The sequence below is a fragment of the Salvelinus sp. IW2-2015 genome, linkage group LG20 (assembly GCF_002910315.2).
Source record: "Salvelinus sp. IW2-2015 linkage group LG20, ASM291031v2, whole genome shotgun sequence".
NCBI classification, from domain to species: domain Eukaryota; kingdom Metazoa; phylum Chordata; class Actinopteri; order Salmoniformes; family Salmonidae; genus Salvelinus; species Salvelinus sp. IW2-2015.
Genome location: NC_036860.1, coordinates 3,521,993 through 3,547,589, shown reverse-complemented (window position 1 = coordinate 3,547,589; position 25,597 = coordinate 3,521,993). Strand labels below are relative to the sequence as shown.

Genomic DNA, 25,597 nt, shown 5'->3' with positions numbered 1-25,597 from the left:
TCAATAAGGGATCATAGCTTTCACCTTAATTCACCTGGTCAGTCTATATCATGGAAAGAGCAGGTGTCGTTAATGTTTTGTATGCTCTGTGTATAATACTCAATGAACTGGTTGCTGACTTCATAATATATCATATCTGTTCTTTGGCAAAACAAAATTAAATTAATTACAATGATTAAATGAATAGTGACTCATCATGTACTTTTGATGTTCATCTGTTTATGCAGTGTGATGTCCATTGACCTCTCGGCCTACAATAGCCAGGCGCTGCAAGGCACTAGTGATGTAATTTCCCAATTATCACCCACGCTGTCCATTTGGTATGACCACAGGCATTCCTCCGGCCCTCTCCACTAACTATGCAACCACTACACACCCACCACAACTGGCACAGTGCCTGCCTTGGTCCTCTCCCCTTCAACAATCCCTTCAACAAAGCCTGCGTGAGTGCTTGCTGTTTGCATGGGAGATAGCTGGGAGATAGCTGGGATGCATGCATGTATTCACAGACATAATTGAACAGGTCATACTCCAATTCATATAATGGTACTCAATATCAGTGTCTTCAATTGAGTTAAAGTTAAATTGAGTTAAAGGAACACTTTGATGTAACTGTAACTACACTGTAACACAGCCTTCTTTTTTGCCTTATTTGCCTGAAATACACATTCACTTGAGGCATTACACACTCACATCATACAGTGATCTCTAAACATATAAATATCTCTGTCCTGCCTGCCAAGTGGGTGGTACACAGTGGCACAAAGGGACTCACAGTTAGGCTGTTTTTATCCCAGCAAGACTGAATGACAGAATTGACCACTGGGAGAGGACAGGGAGGTTTAGTGAAAGATGGTGGTACAGAGATGTTGTGTAACGTCCTCTGGGACACACTGGGATCATGCCTAAAATACCAACATGAGGAGTCCACTGAGGAAAACAAAGGCCATGATCTCTATTCTATACTGTACTGTACATTCTGTTCTATTGACACACATGAATGATTGCTGCAACCTGGTCTCAGAGCATTTCATATTATTCTGTATGTAAATTCGAGAGACTCCATTTAGTATGATATTCTACGTTTCGTATGGTATGTATTAATTTGTGGATGTCCACCACCCATTTTGTATGATATGTTACGAATTACAATTCGTATGATATGTTATGAATTAGCAAATCATACAATATGTTACGAATTTGCAAAACTTACAATATGTTAGGAATTCTAGTTAGGTGGCTAACGTTAGCTAGCTGGCTAATATTACCTAGGTTAGGGGTTAGGGTTCATTTTAGGAGTTAGGTTAAAGGGTTAAGGTTAGGGTTAGGGGAAGGATTAGCTAAAAGGGTTAAGGTTAGGGTTAGGTGAAGGGTTAGCTAAAAGGGTAAAGGTCAGGGTTAGGGGAAGGGTTAGTTAACATGTTAAGTAGTTGCAAAGTAGCTAAAAGTAGTAAGTAGTTGAAAGTTGCTAATTAGCTAAAATGCTATAGTTGTCCATGATGAAATTTGAACTCGAAACCTAGATGTTCGCGTTGTACGCCTACTAATCCACTACAACCAACCACCTTAGCCTTAAGTAACCATCTGTCTTATGTAACCATATCAAATGTAACATGTCATACTAATACCAGATTTACATTTACTATGCTACGTCTAGTCAATGAGACCAGGCTGGATTACTGCAGGAAAAGATTTCACAACACTTCCTGCACACCTGGACCACACCTTGTCAAAGTTTCTCTCTCTTTTTTCCTTCTCTCTTTCTTTCTTTCTTTGGGTCTCTATTTTTTTGTGCCTTTCTCCCCCCTCGCACTCTCTATCTCTCGTCAAACTCCTTCAACCCTGTTGGCCTGTCTCAGATCATATCCAGAAGCTGAGGTTATTGRGTCTCAGTTTAGATAATGGGCTGTAACACATTGACACGTTGCACCACTTATCTGCCCTGCACTCTACAGTTAGGAATGCTCAACACCATGCTGTAGTTTCTAGTAAAACTACAGCATATCAGTTATTGCCATTGAAGACACCCCAACCTGAAATAAAACTGTCATATCCKCATTTGACCCTCCTTTATAGGCTCAGCACCATCTATCCATCCACTATCCCCTCCATACAGAGTCACATGTGTACTGTGCTGTAAAATGCTATTTTAATTCTATATAGAATTATTCCACAATCTTGCAACATTTCGTTTTCCTGAATTGAGAATTAACTTCAAACTCTGAATCAATGACTGGAACGAATTGCAAAAATCGCTGAAGTTGGAGACATARATCTCCCTCACTAACTTTAAGCATCAGCTATCTAAGCAGCTTACCGATCGCTGCAGCTGTACACAGCCCATCTGTAAATAGCCCATCCAATCTACCTACCTCATCCCCCATATTGTTTTTATTGACTTTTTTGCTCTTTTGCACACCAGTATTTCTACTTGCACATCATCATCTGCACATCTATCACTCCAGTGTTTAATTTGCTAAATTGTAATTACTTCGCTACTATGGCCTATTTATTGCCTTACCTCCTCACTCCATTTGTACACACTATATATAGACTTTTCTATTGTGTTATTGACTGTATGTTTGTTTATACCATGTGTAACTGTGTTGTTGTTTGTGTCGCACTGCTTTGCTTTATCTTGGCCAGGTCGCAGTTGCAAATGAGAACTTGTTCTCAACTGGCCTACCTGGTTAAATAAAGGTGAAATATTTTATTTTTTAAATGCTCCTCTGAGAGTTCCACACAGAAACACATTCATGTAACTCCCATCGAATCATCTATACACACAGTCACATCCACTGCTTCATAATCATAAGAATATGAGATGTATTGCGGCTCCTAAAAATAGAACACGACTCATTTTGTGTAACTTGGGGGTCTGTTTCATAACAGGGGGACTTAGCCCCCCCCTCCTCCTTAAAACTTCTCTAGGGGATTCGGAATATTGGATGAAAAGCATGTCCAAATTAAACTGCCAGCTACTCATCCCCAGAAGATAAGATATGCATATTATTAGTAGATTATTAGTAGATTAGTAGATGGATAGAAAACACTCTGAAGTTTCTAAAACTGTTTGAATCATGTCTGTGAGTATAACAGAACTTATTTAGCAGGCGAAACCCAGAGGACAAACCATTCAGATTTCTTTTTTGAGGTCACTCTCTTTTCAATGGATTTTCATTGGGAATCCAGATTTCTAAGGGACCTTCTTGCAGTTCCTGCCGCTTCCACTGGATGTCAACAGTCTTTAGAAATTGGTTGAGGTTATTCCTTTGTGTAATGAAGAAGTACGGCCATCTTGAACAAGGGTCACTCGAAGTGTCCAGAAAGCTAGCTACAGTTTGTTTTAATCCTGTATTGAACACAGATCATCCCGTCTTCAATTTTATCGATTATTTACGTAAAAAAATACCTAAAGTTGTATTACAAAAGTAGTTTGAAATGTTTTGCAAAGTTTACAGGTAACCTTTGAGATATTTTGTAGTCACGTTTCACAAGTTGGAACCTGTGTTCTTCTGGATTAAACGCGCCAAATAAATGGACATTTTGGATATATATAGACGGAATTAATCGAACAAAATGACCATTTGTGATGTTTATGGGACATATTGGAGTGCCAACAACAGAAGCTCATCAAAGGTAAGGCATGAATTATATTTTTATTTCTGCGTTTTGTGTCACGCCTGCAGGGTTGAAATATGCTTCTCTCTCTTTGTTTACTATGGTGCTATCCTCAGATAATAGCATCGTTTGCTTTCACCGAAAAGCCTATTTGAATTCTGACATGTTGGCTGGATTCAAAACCAGTGTAGCTTTAATTTGGTATAATTTGGTATTTCATGTGTGATTTAATGAAAGTTTGATTTTTATAGTAATTTATTTGAATTTGGCGCTCTGCATTTTCTCTGYCTTTTGGCCAAGTGAGACAGTAGCGTCCCGCCTAAACTCAGATTTTTGGATATAAATATGAACTTTACCGAACAAAACATACATGTATTGTGTAACATGAAGTCCTATGAGTGTCATCTGATGAAGATCATCAAAGGTCAGTGATTAAATTTATCTCTATTTCTGCTTTTTGTTACTCCTCTCTTTGGCTGGAAAAATGGCTGTCTTTTTCTGTGACTTGGCTCTGACCTAACATAATCGTTTGGTGTGCTTTCGTCGTACAACCTTTTTGAAATCGGACACGGTGGCTGGATTTACAACAAGTGTATCTTTAAAATGGTGTAAAAATCTTGTATGTTTGAGGAATCTAAATTATGGGATTTCTGTTGTTTTGAATTTGGCGCCCTGCAGTTTCACTGGCTGTTGACGAGCTAGCGTCCCACATACCCTAGAGAAGTTTTAAAGGGGTAATATGCAATTGCTACATACATTTTTTGACAAATTAATTATATAAACCTGTTGAATCTTATAAATGCCTTATGAGCATATTTTAACTGCCATACCTCATTAGAACCCAAATTACAAGCTTATTTTACTTATTTTACAATGCAATTGTAAACTAACACTGTATAGCCTCAAAACATGGTTAAAACTATAATTTTGATATCATGGATGGTCAGTTCTTGCATCCATAGCTTTGTCTATGAATTTGAGAGTGAGTTACATTTCTCCATCCCCCCCTCAGCTGTTTACCAGAACAGCAGCAGTGTTGTTATAGTTTGAACTGCAGATTGCCCCTTTAACTCTATACTGTATGTCTATCACTCTCCATCTACTAAATCCAAAGCACATGCACTAATTCACAATGAACACTCAATGAACACACAGAACTTACTCTGTGTTAACATTTTACTTTGAGGCAAAACCGTATGCGTTTCAGTATTAACCTCTGATATACACATCAGAAAAACATGAGAAAAACAGAGCATTGTGACGAGGAACACAAGACCTCAGAACCCTTCCTTCCACATGCTTCTATTCCTGGATTCTAAAATACGTCACACAGTTGCCACAGCAACCACTGCTGGTTGCAGAGAGGAGGGGATGTGATGAAATAATCATAAAATGGGCGGGTAACAAATGGAAAATCATGTTTTCACATCCAGATCAGACCAATAAACCAGAAAAATACTTTCAGCCTAAAGTTATTTTCTTCACAATATGTTGAAAAGCACAATTGTTAATGATGCAGATGCAGACAGAGTATGAAAGCCATGTCTGGCCGTTCTTATTTTAGGTTGAGCTCCGTAAGCAGTTCTCTAGCTCAGTGCCAGGTTAGCTCCAGGAAGGAGCGCAATCTGCATTATTTCCTGTAACTGGGAGGTAATGACCTTGTCACCTAATGCCATTATGTGACTCAATGTGTCACCAATCCATGTGTTGTTCAATGGGCACACTTTGACCTACAATCCTGGCTAGCTMCAGAGCGGATGTGACAGCTGTCTAGTGTGCAATTGTAAGAGGCAGTGCTCATTGAAAGRAGTCCTTTTTTCTTTGAACATAGACTCTGATAAACACTTGTATRGGTTTCAAAGAGCATAAAAGTATATGGAATATAGCCTATTAGGCAATACAATATGTTATTGCCTTCTTCCACTCTATTGAAATACAAATTGACAAGGAACTGAATGTATTTATAGTTGTTGTGCAACTACTCRACTYTGACATCTGTCATGAAGTCAAACGCATTGTTAAGTTGTCATGAAATAAGATATAAATCCTCAGAGCTTGTGACGGAGGGAGTTGTGTGTGGGAGGGGGGTCTGAGTTGTATTATTCTTACTGCTGGGTTGGTGTTGTTGAACAATCTATAGCACCGAGGGGTGGGGGTAGAATGAGTGCATGACTAGGGTTATGTAACCTATGCTGTGCACTTACATAATACATTCATAATCAGCCTCAAGGACAGATATAGATGGCCTAGTTTCCACCTTGTGCCTGCCAGCATACCAGTGGCACAGTGTCCCTGAATACTGATTCACTGCTGGCTGCAGAGGGAAAAGGCTTGGGATTGTTCAGCTATGTATGGTTTTACAGATTTTTTGTATGCAGATATAGTGATATGTGTTCTAAGAAGACAAAAAATGCATCTGCAGTATAAATGTTGAGACAAATATTGCCACAGATGTTTTGGTGTGAGGCTGATAGACATACTTTTTTGGTTGTAATTCCCTCCTGTAGTTGACAAACTTTAGACATACATGACGCATGAAGGCCTAACACAACTGCAAGGCCCTGAGCCATGTCAAACAGATTTATTTTTCCAAGTGTGCATGCAAGAGCAACCCTGTCATTACTCTATTATACTTTCACAGCTCCAGACTCTTTCAGTATGCCATGCTCGAGACATTTTGGAATGTTCCTCTATCGTGTCACCTCTGCTCTTCCACCACATTGCTGAGCTAATGCCAGTTCCAATACTGATTCACCACACTAATCACAAAGCTAAAACAAAAACTCCCTTTTTGTCCACTGCTAACATGACCATATCAGACATAGCCTGGCTCAGTGTAACTCTGGTTGTATTGTGAAAACCGTTTTAAATGGACCTGTCAATCAAATATTCAGTTGGCGCCTATGTTTCGAAATAGTTTGTTGCATCATCAATCCTTCAGATAGCCGCCCTCCCCTCTCAATGTAAATTTGAAGTTGAAACTGCAGCTTGTATTATCTCACACATCTAGTGCTGTAGTGTGTCAGAGTGAATCCATTCAAATAAAGGAGCTAGGTTACGGTTGTTATCAGAGAGGACTTCCTCCATCATACTACTTATTCCGTTGCAGAGACAGCCTAAGTCAACACTTCATAACACCTCCTGATGTAACATGTTTGGCAAATACAACTCCTGCCAGGCACCTAGTGTTCAGATAGACAGGGTCTTTCTATCACTGTAATTACACAATTCATTTTCAGAGTTAGTTAGCAGAATTGACTGTTTGTGATTACTGTGTAGTTGCATGACTGGGAGTGAACCCATTAGACTCACATGGTCCTATTCTCCTCAGTTTTGTCATGTCCTAAACAGCACATGTCCCCATTTGCAGAACTCTGAGTACAAGTAGCTTTTAGAGCATACTTAGGCCGGGTTAAAATTAAGAGTAAGAAGGAATGTAGAAATCCCAGAGAGCACTAATAGAGGTATGTAGAGAAGCACTTTGTTACAGCCTATTCAATAGACTGCATGTAGTTTCCTGTTCCTTACTCTGTTGCTGGGCAGATTACCGAGCTAATGTAATGAAGAAAAGAGAGAGATATAAAAGCATGTAATATGCATTTAGATAAGGTAGAGTGAAAATACATCGCAATTATTAATTACAAAAATGTAAATTAAAAAACATAGACAAGGAAACTCATCTGAAACTTTGCTCCATCATTTTTTTTATAGGGCTTCACTTTAGCCTACGTTTTCAGACAAACCCTTTCGATATTCATCCACGTGTACCAGTATTGACTTTAGTTCACATCCATGTTGTAGCTGTAATGGAAAGCAGTGACTTTCACGCTGAAACTACAGCATGTCAGCTGTGTGCATGCTTTGGTCTGTATATCTAGAGAGATATGCAGCCAATACAAGTATCTGCATGTCAAACATATCTTTCCCCCTGAAAACTAAACTGGGTATTCACAGCTTCAGTGATGGAAACTCCTTGTTGGACTAATGTGTTTGTGATGTTGAGGTTTATGTAATGTCTATTGGGGTTCCAGAAAAAGATCCAAAGGCTTTCTCAAGTAAAAGTACTGCACGTACAGTCTTTCCACTAACTCCATAAATAGAGTAATGGCAGTACAGAGGAAGAACAGTGAAAAAAGGCTTTGAACAGTTGGCTGTATGAGCTTAACCCAAAGTTACTTCAGCCCCTGATCCTCTGAACAAACCCCATGCCAGAGCTAGCCGCTAAGGCTAATAACACATTCTGATTGGTCAGTGATGGGAACTGTCATCTACTGTCATCAGATATAGGCTATGTTATTGTGACATGGGGACAATAGGTTGAGCTGGGCTTCACTTGCTATCATTCTTTTCCTGGATTGAGAAACTCTGGGGGTTTTCTATTGCTCCATGCTGCTACTTTGACAATTGATAAAGGATTTATTGTGGAAGTGTACAATAATGCATACTGGTGTTGAATCACCACAGAGAAAAGATTCACAGCTGGTGGAGTGTAACTAGCCTGGTGTACACCCGACTGATTTACTGCTGTAACGAACCAGTCATGGGTCGTTCCATGTCATTTCAGCAAGCCATGACACCCACCGTCTCAGATTGTTCTGAAATCATTTCTATAGTAAGAAGCAGATAAGATAAGCATTCCGTAAGCATTATTTTGATAAAATATAATTTGATCTCTGAGGAATTAAGCTGATTGATTGCACCCAAATTGGCAATTTTAATATATAGGATTCATATAGTCAATAATTATAGTACCTAACAGCCAATTTGGACCAAACCTTTTTGACGAGTATATAGTGTCAGTTCTCTATGGTTGACAAGTAGTATGGAGCTGTGGCTGAGAGTTTTGTTTCTTCATCCTATGTAATGTACTCTCAGTAAATTTGGTGTGTCTCCCTGTTTTCCCCACCATCTAGTGGTCAGAACCAGGTAATATCAGGATATTGGATGGGACATAAACCCAACAACTTCAATGACAACTTTCTCTGAACATACTACACTGAACAAAAATATAAACGCAACATCTACAGTGTTGGTTTCATGAGCTGAAATAAAAGATCCCAGAAATGTCCATACGCACAAAAAGCTTATTTCTCTCAAATGTTGTGCACAAATTTGGTTACATCCCTGTTAGTGAGCATTTCTCCTTTGCCAAGATAATCCATTCACCTGACAGGTGTGGCATATCAAGAAGCTGATTAAACAGCATGATCATTACACAGGTGCACCTTGTGCTGGGGACAATAAAATGCCACTCTAAATTGTGCAGTTTTGTCTCACAACACAATGCCACAGATGTCTCAAGTTTTGAGGGAGTGTGCAATTGGCATGCTGGTTGCAGGATTGTCCACCAGAGATGTTGCTAGAGAATTTAATGTTTATATCTCTACCATAAGCCGCCCCCAACGTAATTTTAGAGTATTTGGCAGTACATTCAACCGTCCTCACAACAGCAGACCACCTGTATGGTGTCGTGTGGGTGAGCGGTTTGCTGATGTCAACATTGTGAACAGAGGGCCCTATAGTGGCGGTGGCGTTACGGTATGGGCAGGCATAAGCTACGGACAACGATCACAATTGCATTTTATCAATGGCAATTTGAAGGCACAGAGATACCGTGACAGGATCCTGAGGCCCATTGTCGTGCCATTCATCCCCGCCATCACCTTATGTCTTCCATGGCCTGCATACTTACCAGACATGTCACCCATTGAGCATGTTTGGAATGCTCACGATTGACGAGTACGAAAGCTTGTTCCAGTTCCCGCCAATATCCAGCAACTTCGCACAACCATTGAAGAGGAGTGGGACAACATTCCACAGGCCACAATCAACAGCCTGATCAACTCTATGCGAAGGAGATATGTCGGCCTGTGTGAGGTAAATGGTGAGCACACCAGATACTGACTGGTTTTCTGATCCATGCCCCTACTTTTAACTCAGGTTAACTTTAACTCAGTAAAATCTTAGAAATGTAAATATTTGTATTCATTGTTGGCGTGGGATGTGGGGGGTCCGTGGGATGTGGGGGTCCGTGGGATGTGGGGGATCCTGGATGTGGGGGTCCGTGGGATGTGTGTGGATCCTGGGATGTGGGGGATCGTGGGATGTGGGGATCGTGGTATGTGGGGGTCCGTGGGATGTGGGGCGTTGGGATGTGGGGTCCGTGGGATGTGGGGGATCCTGTGATGTGGGGGTCCGTGGGATGTGGGGATTGTGGGATGTGGGGGGATCGTGGGATGTGGGGGTCCGTGGGTGGTTTTGACCATTTCTTTAATTACTCAAATCTAACTCATTGTTAGAATCAGATGTTAGGTACATATTTATTAAATAATATATGAATCCTATAAATGAAATTAGAAAATTTGGGTGCAATTAATTAGGTAAATCTTTTAGAGATTAAATTGTATTTCAACAAAATAATGTTGCAGTAATGCTGCAACATGATCTGTTTCTAACAATAGAAACGATTTCAGAACAATCTGAGATGGTGGGTGTCGAAATCCTCTTTCTGGCTTTTTGAGGTGGAACGACCCTCATGCAAGCTTGTGGGATCAGGCTAGAGTCCAACTATTCATCATCCAATTGTGACAACCTTGTCTTTGTTGTTGACCCTTGTAATGTTGTGTTATTGAATTAGACAATAGTTTTTTTTAGGGGGGGGGGGGGTAGTGAGGACAATGGCATACCAAGTTGGGCCATTTGAGGACTGTTGTTGTTATTACACCATGGACCCTCTTCCAATGTTGGTTTATTCATTTCAATTAATTTATTCAGATGCAGAACAGGCCAAAGTCAGAATCTCCTGTAAACAGAGGTTATATATATCTTATAGTGGTGTGTAGAACCAAAAAGGTCTGCCCTCCTGGAAGTAAGGTCAAATATTTGTGCTTCCATGAATTTACATTTCAAGTTTTACAGAATATTTTCTTCTTTGAGATGCAAATGCACTAAAACTGTTTTCCAAACATAAACCTTGGACTCATTCATTACCTATGCAAAAAAAGTGATTTATTCCCTCATCAACCATTCTTCTTTTCATCCACCTCAAAGGACCTCGTAGATGTCAGTTACATTATATTGAAAGAAGAAAACAGGCTTTTAGTGGTCATGAAGTATTCATCGTTGCATATCTGTTCCGTGGAAGAAAACTTGTACACATCTATCTGGCAGACGGGCAGAGCCTGTGAGCTTCCTGGTGGACTCTGTATGATGGGGTGAGGTGAGTGAGTCATCCTATAGGCTTGTCTCTGCTGGCAGTTTGTTGGGCCCCATCTCATCTCAGGGTATTTGAAGGAGTGGTGATGTCAGAGCTGTCACAGCTACACTCTGCCTGAGCCCACACAGACTGCTCCTCATATTGACGAACACTGGGAGATTGAGACTGGAATGAATGGACTGTACTGTCTCTCTCTTTCACTCCTGCATCTTACCTTCCTCTCTCTCACCCTCTTCCTTCCCCACTCCCTGTTTTCTCTGCTGTTTTCTGGCTGGAGGCATGCATATTCATTTTCCTGGAAGAAATTACAAAAGTCAGCCAATGGGTTTCCAAGAAATGCTGGAACACTGTGTCAGGCTTGGCATCGCTCCAATGGCTTTTGTTAGACTCAACTGTATCAATTGCATAATAAACACTACACTGCAGGCTTTGTATACAAGCCTATGAGTCAGAGAGGGACTCATATTTCAATGGTATTTCAGAAATAGAAAAACAAATCAGTTTCGCAGGTTTGTTGAGCTGTTCTTTTTTCTTGGTGATAACTGGTGCACATCACAGGTAACAGTGTTCTATCACTAAGTAGGATATTAGTAACTCATAGCTGGATGAGTCACATAAATTGCATAAATTATTTTCAGTCGTCAGCAACACCCTGATTCATATTACCCTTGTAGTGACTTTGTGGAACTACTGTACTGTATAGGAAATGCTCCCTCGATTTGTAAGGGTGATATTACCATCTTCTGGTAAAAGATGGTATCACATGTCTGAATCCACCCACAGAGCCTCCTTGCTGTACTAATTCATTAGGCCTACTTATTACGGTTAATTGGATCAACTATTTTTTACTTTTTGAAGGGGAATTGACCACTCATTTTCAGGTTAGTAAATGAATGATATTGTATGTTCTGATTATGAGAGTATGAAAACCACAGTGCCTATAGAAAGTTTACTACCCCTTGAACTTTTTCTCACATTTTGTTGTGTTACCATGTGGGATTGAAATAGATGTAATTGTAATTTTTTGCCATTAATTCGACACAAAATACTCCATAATGTCAAAGTGAAAAGAAAATTCTACACATTTACAACTTAATAAAACATTTATAACTAAAATATAGTCGATGCATAAGTATTCACTCCCTTTGTTTAGGCAAGCCTAAATTAGTTCTGAAGTAAAATGTTTGCTTAACAAATCACATAGTAAGTTATATGGACTCTGTGTGAAATAATAGGGGTTGACATGATTTTTAAATGACTACCCCTTCCTCTGTCCCACAAACATTTAACATCTGTAAGGTCTCAGGCAAGTATTGAATTTCAAGCACAGATTCAACTACAAAGACCAGGGAGCTTTTCGAAAGCAGTAATTGGTAGATGGGTAACAATAACACATCAGGAATTGAATATATTGTGGTGGTTAATTTCTTTACTATCAAATGAGGAGAGACAAACATATCACACAAGTCAGAATTATACTTAAACTAAATCTTTAATCACTTATTAAGGGAGCAGGTCAATACAACACACACATATAAATGTAATCAATTGAGTGCTCTACGATAATGATGGCTGGTCATGGTTGGTCGACGATTCACGCTCAGATGACTCGTTGAGAGCCCTGAGACAAAAGTACAAAGGTCTTTTATAGCCAAGATACACCCCTTTCAACCTACATGACGAACAACAGATATGTAGAATGGGTCACAAGGTTAAGATGTGTATGAAAGATACCTATAATACATAGCAGACAGTATCTGCTGTGTCAACAGTTTTCATTGTATAGAGACCAGTGTCTGTCTCTCTGACTCCAAACTGGAACCATCTCTCCTTGGTACGGTATAGAACAGAAACATTAACTCATGCTCTGGAATGCTCTTCAGGTTTTATCACCCAAAATACATGGTAAATCTCCTGTCAGTGTTATCTCCCAGAGGCCCATCCTCAGTAGAACACACACACAATAGTTAACAATACTCTATTCTGTTACATAAAACAACCATTTGATGCAATAAAAGTATTATAACATAGTCTTGCAATTTTCCACCATAATATCTTTAAGCATGGTCAAGTTAATAATTATGGGGTGGATGAAGCATTAAACCACCCAGACACATCAAAGATGCAGTTGTCCTTCTGAACTGAGCTGCAGGAAAGGAAGGAAACTGCTTAGGGATGTCACCATGAGGCCATTGGGCTACACAGTTCAATGGCTGTGACGCAAGAAAACTGAGGATGGATCAGCAACATTGTAGTGACTCCACGATAATGACTTACATCACAGAGTGATAAGAAGAATACAAATATAAATATATATWTTTTTTAATATGCATGTGTATGTAACAGGGTTGGTTATGTTTCCACTTGCCTCTAAAGAAATGTGTATTTAATGTTCAAGCATTCTTATTGGTTGGTTCAACTCTGATGACAATAAGGTGTGTTGTGATTGGCCCCGCTTGCAGATAGGGAGAGATCGCGAACGTCAGGTCTTCCCAGTATGAAAATGCGATGCAAGGGGTAGGTCACGTTCTGAATATTGTTTTATATTTTATATTTTACAATGTTTACAAGTGTGCTGTACGTTACTGATTTATACATGTGTGGGTATATGGTACTTGTTAGGGATTGAGGGGCTTTCTGGGATGTGCTTTGGCATATGATTGCTGTAAATAAGTGTGTTAGCTAGCATACACCGATGTAATGGTCACATAAGCCCACTGCTAACACAGTTGTCTTCATGCTACAGATTTTGCCATCAACACTAAGCCCTGCACAACTAACGTGCTGTTTCCCATTTAACAACAAGTATTTACACATGTTATATTTTGTATTGTATTTTTGTATTTTGTTCGCCCAGTATGAAAATGCAATGCAAGGGATTTTGCCATCGACAGCCATCAATATCGTTAAGCCCTGAACAACTAACGTGCTGTTTCATCAACAGAAATAAATGATGCTCAACTGGGACCACTGGCTGATGTAATTTATTTGGAGAAAACACAATGCAAGGAGAGTACGATTTACATCTGTTACATGTATGCAACAAGGCAGTAAAGTAATACTGAAAAGAAAAAAACATGGCAAAGGAATACTCTTTTTGGCCTAAATGCAAAGCCTTATGTTTAYGGCAAATCCAACACAACACATCACTGAATAGTTGCCTTCGTATTTTCAAGCATGGTGGTGGCTGCATCATGGTATGAGGGTAGCCTAGTGGTTAGAGTGTTGGGCCAGTAACCGAAAGGTTGCTGGATTGAATCCCTGAGTTGACAAGGTAAACCTCTGTTGTTCTGCCCCTGAACAAGGCAGTTAACCCACTGTTCCTAGGCCGTCATTGAAAATAAGAATTTGCTCTTAACTGACTTGCCTAGTTAAATAAAATAAAAAAATGCTTTACATTGACAAAGACTGGGGTGTTTTTCAGGATGAAAAGAAATTGGATGGAGCTAATCACAGCCAAAATCATAGAGGAAAACCACAGCAATTGACCTTTCAGCAGGACAATAACCTACAACATAAAGCCAAATCTACACTGGAGTTGCTTACTAAGAAGACAGTCAATGTTCCTGAGCGGCCAAGTTACAGTTTTGACTTAAATCTGCTTGTCAAGGTTGTGCGCTACTGGTGTAGAAGTCAGGTGCAGGAGAGCAGAGAGTTGTGATCAGGCGCACACTTTATTAGGCAGAAGCAAACAACAGCCGGACGCAACTGCGTCAAACAAACCTCCAGCCAAAGCGAAAGTGTAAAGCGCGACAAAGTCACAATGAAGGAAAAGAGTTTAACAATAAACATACTACGGGTGAAATACGGTACCCGGGAAACACCAGCCTGGCGTGTCACACAAAAACACGTAACAAATAACAATTCCACACAAAGACATGGGGGGGAACAGAGGGAATATATATGTAGTGTGATTAGGGAATGTAAACCAGGTGTGCGGGGAAACAAGACAAAACAAATGGAACAATAAACAGTGGAGCGGCGATGGCTAGAAGACCGGTGACGCCGAACGCCGCCCGAACAAGGAGAGGAGCCGACTTCGGCGGAAGTCGTGACACTGCTTGAAAATCGAAGACTTGAAAATGGCTGTCTAGCCATGATTCCCTACACTTTGACAGAGCTTGAAGAATTTTGAAAAGAATAATGGGCCAATACTGCACAATACAGGTGTGCAAAGTTCTTATGAGACTTACCCAAGAAGACTCACATCTGTAATCACTGCCAAAGGTGTTTCTAACATGTATTGAATCAGAGGGTTGAATACTTATCTAATCAAGGTATATTAGTGTTATATTTAGTATTTAGTATTCTTGACATTTTCTTCCACTTTGACATAACAGAGTATTTTGTGTAGATTGTTGACAAAAAAAGACAATTAAATCCATTTCAATCCCACTTTGTAACACAATAAAATGTGAAGAAATCCAAGGAGGCTGTAGACTTTAAAAAAAAGTTTTATAAAAAGGTATGCAAAATATTTTCCAGCCATCTCAATGCCATCACCTCAGTGCCAAGAATTAGATGAATGCTAATTTCATTATAGCTCGGTGTATGACAAAACAGGACATTCTTCTAGGTTGTCACTAGTTACCACAGCCACAAAGTCAGAATTATGGCTAAACCCCACCTATTTCTACAATTTATCTTCTTAAAATCTATTTTTTAACCTAACCTTATCCCTAACCACATTGCTAACCTTATGCCTAACCCTAACCTTAAATTAAGACCAAAAAGCTCATTTGGACTTTGTGGCTGTGCTAACTAGTGACAACCATTCTTCTATGACATTATGCTGATGTCACAATGCAACCGCACTGTGCTGCCCCACTGTCAGACATTCTCACAGCTACAGCTAGTGTCATCATACATCCCTGTGGCACTGTGTGCTGAGACAATCTTGTCCATCAAAGCCCTGTCCCTGTACCCTGTGAAGAGAAGAGAGGAGGTAGGGGGCTGGCGAACACTACGCAGAACCCCCTGTCAACACCAGGAAGAAGGAACCATGACCGCCTTCCGGGACAGCATGTTTTTAGGAGGAGGGAACACACGGAGGAAAGAACTCACCAACGTCACCATGGCAGCCTTCATGCTCCCCGTGCAGCACCTCAATGAGATTACCCCTCTGATTCTGCTGGAGTTCCACCCTGAGGTGGAGGCTGACACTGTGGACTGGCTRCTGGGGAAGATCCTTACACCTGAGCCCCTGGGGGGACTAGACATTTTGGCCAGAGTGATCAGCCGGACCAGGGCCGGGGGTGCCATCATGGTGGTGGGGGCCACGCCAGAGCGGCTGCTCCTGGAGGCTGACGAGGACCTTCTGTTCAGACACAAGRCCTGCTGCCCTATAGGAGGTCAGGCACGGGAGGTGGGGGACCTGGGGAGGACGCGCCCCACGGYGGGGGTGTATGGGATGCTGTCATCGGCTGAGTGTGTGACCCTGGTGCAGAGGATCCTAGACAGGCTSAGAGTGGGGGAYGGGGAGGAAATTCAGGTGCTCCAGCGGATTCCCCTSCTCCCAGGAGAACCAGTGATGGCCAGTCTGTCCCGCTTAAGAGTCCTAACTAGCATCTACCCCCTACATGAAGCCCCACTGCTTCAGAGCCTCCAGGGGAGGTGGTGGGCTGGCTGGTGTGGCCTCAAACCCTTCAGCCAGAGAGAGCATTGGCAGCTGCTGGAAGYTATCAGGGCTTATTTCGGGGAGGRGGTGGCCCTCTACTTTGGGTTTGAGYGTTCGCTSGTCAGTGCTCTCCTCCTGAAATCCACSTTGTCCATGTTTCTCTCCTTCTACCCSCTCAGGRTGGGGAACAACCTGGTCTTTTTCACCCTCTCRAGTGTGGTGTGGTCAGAGCTGTTCCTGCAGGGCTGGGGGGAGAAMAGCAAAGCCCTGCAGAGGGACTGGGGGACTGTGGTCACTCAWCCGTCACACAGTCARTCATCAACAYCAGCAGCGGTGCCCAGYGTGGCACAGGGCACAGCACCACCACAGKCCCYGATRGATGCCCACCCTTTTGGAAAGATGAGCTTGAGGAGACTGCAACACTCCMTTGCCTTCCTAACCTGCACCCTCTGCCTCTCCTCCATCCTGATCCTGATGTATTTACACCTAGATGGACTAGTGGGYGACTTCCTCCTGAGAGAAGAGCTCAGTTTCCTCTTTCACAACATCCTTGTCTACCTCCCCAAAATCMCCCTCACGGTTMCCATGGCAGGGATGGACTGTGTTGCATTCCAARTGTCCCAAYGCCTCAGCCRTGATCCCGAGCCGCCAGGGCAACAGTCACCAAGGCAACAGCCCCTGCTCCCTGAGGTTATCCTCTCCTGCCTCTTCAACCACTTTTCCGTCCACTTCTACAGGGCTCTGATCTTGAATGACCTCACCATGGTGCGCTTCCACCTGTCTGTGCAGCTGGCCACCCACCTGGGCATCAAGCTACTGTCCGCCACYCTATTGCSCCGCCTGWGGAGGATGAGYACMCCCCCTGGCCGCGCCCACCAGGAACYTCAGTCTCCCGTRCTTAGACAGATCACAGAGCAGAGCAACAGACCACCGTGTGACACCCAGACCTGGAGCTACCTGGAGCRCCTCATCTCCTACTGRRARGTCATGTTCTTCTCAGGCATCTACCCCCAGTGTGCCCTCTGGTGCCTGTTGASCATCATAGCTAAATCCTGCWTGGACTTGTGGCACCTGTGTTCAGGCGCACGCCGCCCCTTCCCTAGAACATCCCCCGGGYYTAARGTTTTGTGGCAGCGGGTCTTCTGTGGCTTTGAGGCCCTGGCTGTCCTGCTCAACTCCCTCCTGCTGTGGTCCTCTCTGGAGTTCAGGCTTCTCTTCCTGAGRTATACTGGGTGGGAAATGRTCAGGGCCTTCCTCCTGCTGCAGCTGTRGCTGCTGAGCCTGAGAGGGGCGMTCACCTTCCTGCTCCTCCACCTGGCCTGGTTTGTTGGCAGAAAGGCAGAGCYGCCTGAGACTCGCCAACCCCACCTCCACAGGCTCCATCGCCKCCKGCACCARCAACAGCAGCAGCAGCACTCTCACATACAGTAGAGATGCAGCAGCCACTCAGCTTTAGGCTTTGTGGGAGGATCATTGTGTCCTGCAAATAAAGTGAGGAGTGAGGATTGACATACTGTAGGTGTGCTGTTTGTGTGTGTGTGTAGGGYTATCATTTTTKTTTTACAGAGTCTATCAACTTTGYCATTAGAGTACAGAAAMCTTTCTCAAACAAATCAAGCTCACACATCTATATCTGGGATCTTTAGAGYGTCATTTTTAACCGTTGTCCCATCTACTGTAGGCTATGCCCAGGCTTTGGCCTARGTTGAATGGTGATAACAGTCAGACAATTAACACTGTGACTGGAGRCCTTCCYCCCTGGCAGTGGGACTGACAGATGGTGCTAAGCAAGGCTAAACTCAGTGGTCATGTCTGTGACCTCACAGATTAGACACTCTCCACTGAGTCTGATCACAGACCGGAGAAAGTCCTAGTAGGAGAAAGTCCTCCTGTTTTAATGATCAGCTTTTTGAGACTGATATATGTTTGGTAAACACATGACCTAGCTACAGTATGTATCAAATATGTATCTGCATTAATAAAGATACTGCACATTACTAGATTACAGTGGCATTTTACAGTGTTTATGGACTTACACCCAGGCCTTCCAGTGCCATAAGAGGGTGCTGCTAGCCTTTGATCCTTCAAACATTGCTATTGCTTTCTAAATTGCAACTCAGAAATAGCCGGTAGTCTCCTGGGTTCTTCTACATTTTTAAGATATAACTTAAAAATAATATAAATGTGAAATTATAAATTATTGTAGTTCTATACTTTGGCCTAAATTAATCTGCTGATGATAAGACGCATAGTATTGAGCAATATAGACTGTTCTGTTTTGTCATTCTATATTACCTGCCAACAGGAAAGTAGTGAACCCTCGACTCAAACATTTCTGGTGTTAAAACAAAACCATGTTTCCACTATTCATCGGAGTCACATCATGACAGTGTTTTATATGTGGATGGACTGAACTTTGGTTATTCCATGTCATTAAGGACAAAAATGTTCATAATGAATTGTCAGTGGTACAGTATCTGAGATGGGAAGGGCTGATCCCAGCCAATCATTGAGAGGCCAGAAAGCTGTCTGTCTGTCTCACCTCTAACTTGTGACTTATGGCAGATAGAAAAGGATATTTAATGTATGCACTTCCTTTCTCTTCACTGGATTGTATTAACAAACTGTACAATACTGATAAGCAGAGCCTGATGGGACAAAACGGACATATGTACGGACTGAGATATGATTACGGCATTTGTACGTTTATTGAAACATTTGTAGTAGTTTTGATTACCTTCACATTTATGCACTTCTTGATGATGACATTTCTCTGAATTGTGGATGTGACATTTGTCATTTTGATCGAACACTGAACAGTAGTTAAACCTTTACAAGCAGAGCAGTTAAATGAGAGAGGATGTCTTTTGTACATTGTGAATATTTGTAATGAAATTGTAATGTTATATACGAAACAGATTTTAGTCTTACAAAGCATGGAATGTTCAAGCTAATACTAATTCAAGTTTCTGCCATCGTAGTGAATTATGCAGTTCTACCATCCCAGTTCCTTAGTTATACATTTTAAATGTTAATGTTATCGAAGTCCTGGTATTGGTGACCTCCAGTATCAGTCCTGTTCCCGTGGCAGTGGCCCGTTCACCATACCTGCTTCCCAACGCTGCCACAGAGTTTTCTGGCCGCCTGCCTTGTAAACCTTGGGCTCCTGGAGAGATAATGCAGGACACAGGAAATGGATTTAGCTAGTCTGATTAGCAGTTTAGGTTTTCTTACATTTCAGTCAATCTCCATTTAGCCACACACAGAACTTGAATATAACCACATCCCTTGTCAGATGTCAAATATTATAGCGCAGTTATTTCTGAAAATAAATGTTGAGGTCAGCTTTGCCAGCGAAATACATGATTCTAAACAGAACCCCTACTGTTAAATTGCTAGCAGAGACAGACATACAGTATAATTGCAATCAAAGCTTGTGAGTGAATGACATGTTGTGTTCCTGTCACAGGGAGGAAACTTTTAGGAAAGCAGAGCTGTACCTGTGTTTGTCCAGGGTTCACCCTAGCACTCTTAGGATTGGGAGGAGGCCAGGTTCGATCCAACTTCCCCTTGGATTGTCGGCAATCAACTGCAGAGAGGCAGGATAAGGAATAATGAAATGGGATAAGGAAAGGATTTACAGACTGATCAAGCAGGCTCCAAAACACTGCTAAGTAAAAATACAATCTCCTTCTAGACTCTGTACCATTTGAAAATGTATCCATTGCAGTTACAATAATTCATATTGTAATTCCTCCGATGGCTATTTTTGGAACTAGTTCATTTTATTTGAATCATGCTAGAAGTCAAGGAAATTATCTTCTTCCGTCTGTCCCCCCAGACCCCTAATATCAATGGTCACAGGTCACAGCCATATATATATATTTATATATATATATCCCCATGCCCACAAGTTTATCAATCTAGAATATACACTCATATGATTCTACATTACATGACAGGAATAAGCTGTGACTGCACTGTGCTCACAGAACCCTAACCCCTTGCTGCCCCCCAAGACATATCTGCCATCTCAAACATGCAGATGCCCAGAACACCCTTGATCTGAWCTTRCTMGCCATTGTACTGCTGTGGTAACTTTGYTTACATCCTACAAAGTCCCCCTGTGGCATGTYCTGCTGATTCAGATAAGTGTTAGGGCAGAGTGATCTTGCCCTAACCCCTGGTGACAGGGATGACACTAAGTTGACGACAATACTGTGCCCATAATAACATTATCTGATGCTAATGCAAATAGGCAGACATTAAAGTGCCTGGGCTGAGATGAATGTGTACTGTGGAATGAATGTGTTTGGGGCGGCAGGGTAACCTAGTGGTTAGAGCGTTGGACTAATAACCGAAAGGTTGCAAGTTCAAATCCCCGAGCTGACAAGGTACAAATCTGTCGCTCTGCCCCAGAACAGGCAGTTAACCCACTGTTCCTAGGCAGTCATTGAAAATAAGAATTTGTTCTTAACTGTCTTGCCTAGTAAAATAAATAAATAACTGGTGTATCCACTTTCCCTCAGCTAGGTGTGTATATCATACGTTGACGCAACACTATTTCATGATGGCACAAACAAATACTTTTTGCAAAAATTCTGCTCTCCCCCTCACTTTGCCCCAATTCAAACACAAAGGAATTCTACATGTAACAGGACATGTCCACTGACCTGATGCTGTGAAAGAGGAGGTGGATGAGGGAATGAGTGTGGTAGGTGAGTCTGGGCTGGGGTCCTCTGTGCCGTCTGGCCTGCCCCCACTGACTCCTGCCTCTCCYTACAGACTACACCTCTGCCTGCGCAGCTCCTCCTCCCTCTCCCTGGCTTCCCGGATGTCRTTCTCCACCTCCGGCTTCATGGCCAGTGAGGGACGCAGCTTAAAGAAGGGGTTCTCCCTGAGGATGTCGTCCTCATCTCCTGGCTGTTCTCCCCTCACCTCATCCGTAGCCTCCTCCTCTGTAGAGACAGTGTCCCCTATACTTAGGCAGTCTAGGCTTCTGTAGAGGCGCTGAGCTCCTCTGTCTCGGTTCGGATAGTGGGCTATGATTGTGTTGTCACTTTCCAGAATAACCACCTTCCTCGCTGCTCCTTTACCGGCAGGTTGGTTCTCTGCACTTGGGTTTTGGCCTGAGCTAGCATCCTTTTGGCCCTTTAAGTCAAACATCTGGTGGGAGTGGGCTCTTGAGAGAGGGTAGCCTTTGAAAGAGACAAGCTCCATGCTACGCGTCCTCTCCAGCACAGAGGGGTAGACATGACCTCTCATCCCCAGGCCTGCTGTGGTGGGGGGTCTCCTGTGCCTGGTGGGTCCTTCTGCATTGCCTTGTTGGAAGGCTTCAAACAGCAGCTTCCTCTCCCTCATCTGGCGTACTGTTCCRTTGCTGTAGACTCCAGGGATCTTCCCCATGTTCACCAGGACAKGCTCCCTCTGGATCTCCTGGCTGATCTCCTTCTGCATCTTCTTCTCTGAGAACTGCCAGTCAGCGCCCTGCCCCGGCCCTGCCTTAGAGGACAYTGTCTTAGCCAGCAGCGGAGTCTTCATCAGGGGGATGTCTACCACCTCCTGACCTTCCTGGGTGTTTGACATGCACCTGGACCGCCGCAGGCTCTGCTCCCTRTCAGCAGATCGCRGGATCTCCCTCTCGATGGGAGTCTCTTTCTGGGGTGGGGGAGCCTTGTTGTCTATGATGGGGGCTGTGGTCGTGTGGATCTCGTGTGTGCTGACAGGGGAGAAGTCAGTGGACACCCCGCTGTCACTCTGGTCATCGTCACTGCATTCCATCTCAATCCTGACCATAGGTTGGACACTGAGCTGGGCAGAAGGACGAGACTGGACCTCCTCCGCTTTCTCTCCTGCCACTGTTTCAATATTTTCTTTCTCTGGAATCTCTGTGTCTTCCTCACTTACCGCTGCACTCTCTTCCACCTCAACAGTCTGTACTCTCTCTCCCTGCTCTATCTCTTCACCGCTTCCCTCACTCCCTCCTTCCTCTTCTTCTTCCTCTTCCTTCCTACACTCGATTCGCTCTACCTCCTGGTAGCCTGTATCCTGATTGGTTGTCTTCATGGCTACCTGGTGTGAGGGTGGAGGCTCCTGTGGCACCTGTTGTCCGTCCTGTCTCTGTTGCACCAGATGCAGGCGATGCAGCAGCTGCTCCCCCTGCTGGATGTCTTCAGCTACTGTCAGGCTGCCAGCCTCCTGCTGCTCCTGCTGCTCAGAGGCAGGTGACTGAGGCGTGGGCACTGATACCTGCTCTCTGGATAAGCCTCTTGAAATAGATAGGTGAGGCTGGAGGCACTGGACGTCACTGCTAGCACTGTCTCTCCTGACCCACTCGTCTTTGGTCATGTCGTAGTCTAGTGATCTACCATCGACCATGTCCTCAACATCATTGTTACTCTCGTCTGAATGTTCTGGCTCTATGATGGTCCCTTCATGGGTTGGATGACTATTGTTGTCAAGGCAGTGCTCTGGCTCAGACTCTCTTGTCTGTGATGATTGGACAGGATCTGTCTCTTTCAGAATGCTGGCTTCCATGTTCGGATGTGGCTGCTCAGGGCTACAGGCACCCACTGCTTTATATTCGTCTGTTGTTGGTGACGTGGCAGACCCAGGTCTTTCAGTCAGCACTGTGATATCCACAGATCCTCCCTTCTTCGGTTCAGTCAGCTGCTCCTCTTCCACTGTTACTGTAGCATAGTCCATGACTGGAGTGCTGCTAGGCTGCTCAGATTGGACTCCATCTAAGCTCCTGGGATTTTCTTTAGCCTCTGTGACGCTTATGGCCCCTACTGAGACTTTTACATTGGGCTCCATAGTGCTGCCCTCTTCTGGACAAGAGGGGTCTTTACATGGTGGGGGAAGGATGAAGACATGCTCATCCTCCTCCATCCTATCGGGGTGGCCTGCGCTGACCAAAGGGGGAGGTGGTATGACAGCCTGCCAGGCCTCACAGGGCTTTTCCCCAGAAGTCAGGGAGGAGTTGTCTTTGGTCATATCTGTGTCCTCTGCCGGTTTACAGCCAACCTCCATCCAGAGACCACAATCCTCCTGGGAGACTGGACTCTTAGGAGATTGGGGGCTGACCATGGGCTCTGTTTCCATAGTGATGGGGTATAATTCCGTAACTTGAACTTCACACCTTTTAATATTTTATTTTTCTCCTTTTCACTGCRTTTGGTTTCAGTCTCACAATCTGAAAAATAATGTTAATGACTTTGCAATTAGAGGCATGTAATTTGAGCCCCTTCAAAAAACATACACCACTAGGCTTAGGTGGTCTACCATTCAGTAAACCAAATAATTACGAAATGTGTTGAAGTCTTTCAAGTGTATACTAAAAATGGKAATTTTTATAACAATGTCATAGATGTCAGGTAATACCAGCAGAAATAGGACAATAAAGTAAATGTTTGTGAATCTGCTGTTGTCCAAGTTTATTTTGAGGATTGCTGTCATATCAGTTGAAAGAAAGGTTGACTGTCATTATGCCAGCTGTGGCCTGGCATAATGTGACTTTATGGGAATTGATTACAGTATGAGAGTTTCATGTCACTAAAACATGGAACTTGGATAAAAAAATATATACAAAAAAATTGCAACTTCACCTTTTAAGATTTAAAATTCAATCACCTGACATATTTACTAGCTGACACTACAATGCTGATGCAGTTGACCTGAGCAGAGTTCTGCTTACTAGGGGGAAGAGTAATCAGCTTTTCACTGTCTGGCACATCCACTCTGCATCTGCTACAGGAGCCTCCTTCACAGCCTTCTCCTCCAGAGCCATATCACTTTCAGCCTTAAGCTCAAAACATTGACTTCATGACAACATACTCATTTAAACTCCAGCCAATTTAGAGAGCTCTATCTGTAAGAACCAGTAAATTATTATGAAAATTCATGTTTACTGTATGTCGTTTGCATGAATGTCTCCAGACACCACACCTGTTAAGATGACTCCAGATCTTTTACGATGCATAATGGCAAACTGATCAGAACTGTCATTGTCATTGAGGTTGTGCAGTTCTGTCCGTCATCATGTCTAATTACCAATGCTCCCATGTAATCTACAGATGCAGGATCTTCATTTTAAGACAGTTTGATACAGCAGGAAAATAATCATGCAGCAACAGGAAATGGGAATTATTGTCTGGATTATAATTAATGGCCATTTTTATATGGGTTGATACATTTTTTGTTAGGGCAAATCAAGTCTGAAATTTCAAAGTGGAAATTACAAACTTTAGAAGCCTTTTAAAAACACTACAAGTTTGCGTTTTCTGCTGTGCAGGAAAATTCTCAGCAACAAAAGAMTGATGAAATTAAATTCCTACATCTGTAGTCACCTCAGGTGCAGGTGAGATTTATATGTCTATATTTACCCTCAGGCTTATAGCCATACTCKYGCCCTGGATTATCAGAAAGCCAGCCACACAATGTGTGAAGTGATTGCATCGCAACACAACATATTAATGATATTTCATGAGTTTATCTCCTCCATTAAGGGGAAGTCAGCCAAACATTTCTCAGTGATACAAATACAAGCTCTTCCTTGAAAACCACAATTAATTATACATATTACCTCATGAAATATCAAATATCCTGAATTCTCAAATATTTAAAGCCTTTTTGTGGGAATAAACTGTAGGCTGTATACATTTATTTWAAAGTAAAGCTAGACGCTTGTTTCAAAGAGTATGAGTTGTTACTTTGTGATCAATAATAACAGCCATACTGTTCTAAAACATTATTATTCGTTTATGAAAACTAAATAGGTTATGGAAATTAAATGTAAATTAATCATATGCATCTGTGAGTGCTATTAATGACACAACGTTGGTAACTAACAGTATAATATCAGAATACGACAAGGTACTGTAAAATGAATAATAAGAAAGAGACCCACCTGTTTGCAGTGTCGTGGCTGTGTCCAGGCTTCTGTCTGAATGATGCTGCTAGGCTGCTGCTGAGACCCGTGAGAGGTGAGACTGCCTGTCACTCAAAAGGCGAAGGGGCTGAAGCTCATTGACTACACCTCGAATTGCTACAGGGCTGGCCCACGTGGGGAAAATCTTAGGGAAAATGGCATAGAACATCTTCCAGAAAAATAGTATCTCTTTTAAACTCGGGATTTCATGGCT

At 42.6% G+C, this 25,597-nt stretch overlaps 1 long non-coding RNA gene and 1 pseudogene across 1 annotated transcript in view; both read right to left on the bottom strand.

Annotated features, from left to right (window-relative positions):
- Positions 1 to 25,597, bottom strand: part of LOC139029381 (uncharacterized) — a 235,317-nt gene that overhangs the window by 117,978 nt on the left and 91,742 nt on the right. The gene's annotated exons all lie outside the window — the stretch shown is intronic.
- LOC111980317 (titin homolog) lies at positions 19,146 to 25,393 on the bottom strand (annotated as a pseudogene).